The following is a 279-nucleotide window of genomic DNA, read 5'->3' on the forward strand; positions in this document are numbered from 1 at the left end:
CCGCGTTTTGTCTTCCCCGTCCGGGTCCCCCACACCTTTTTCTAAAGCACGTATTTGGGCCGCCCTTCCCCGGAGATCGAGCGCACCGACCCGCCTCTGGAAGGGGCGGAGGAAATCGTGGTAGGTGGGTGGTGGTTTTCTTTTTCCTATTTTTTTCCCCCTTAGGTGGCCACGGGGGAAGGAAAGGATCATGCCGAGTGGTAGTTTTGGGGAGCAGCAACTAAATCGAAGTTGCTCGGGTTGCGGCTTCGCGGAGGTGGCCCCGGAGTCATGCCCGGG

The 279-nt window shown here is 59.5% G+C and overlaps 1 protein-coding gene across 2 annotated transcripts in view; it reads left to right on the forward strand.

The window, feature by feature from the left end:
• Positions 1-16: 16 nt before the first annotated feature.
• The window catches only part of ARHGAP21 (Rho GTPase activating protein 21), a 140,492-nt gene continuing 140,229 nt past the window's right edge, over positions 17-279 (forward strand). The window contains exon 1 of one of the 2 annotated variants that reach the window (XM_005865869.1): positions 17-124. The gene's annotated coding sequence lies outside the window, so the exon portion shown is untranslated. The remainder of the gene's footprint in view (positions 125-279) is intronic. The other variant, XM_005865871.1, reaches the window with a different exon arrangement.

This window comes from Myotis brandtii, unplaced genomic scaffold, assembly GCF_000412655.1.
Source record: "Myotis brandtii unplaced genomic scaffold, ASM41265v1 scaffold215, whole genome shotgun sequence".
In the NCBI taxonomy this organism is placed as follows: Eukaryota; Metazoa; Chordata; class Mammalia; order Chiroptera; family Vespertilionidae; genus Myotis; species Myotis brandtii.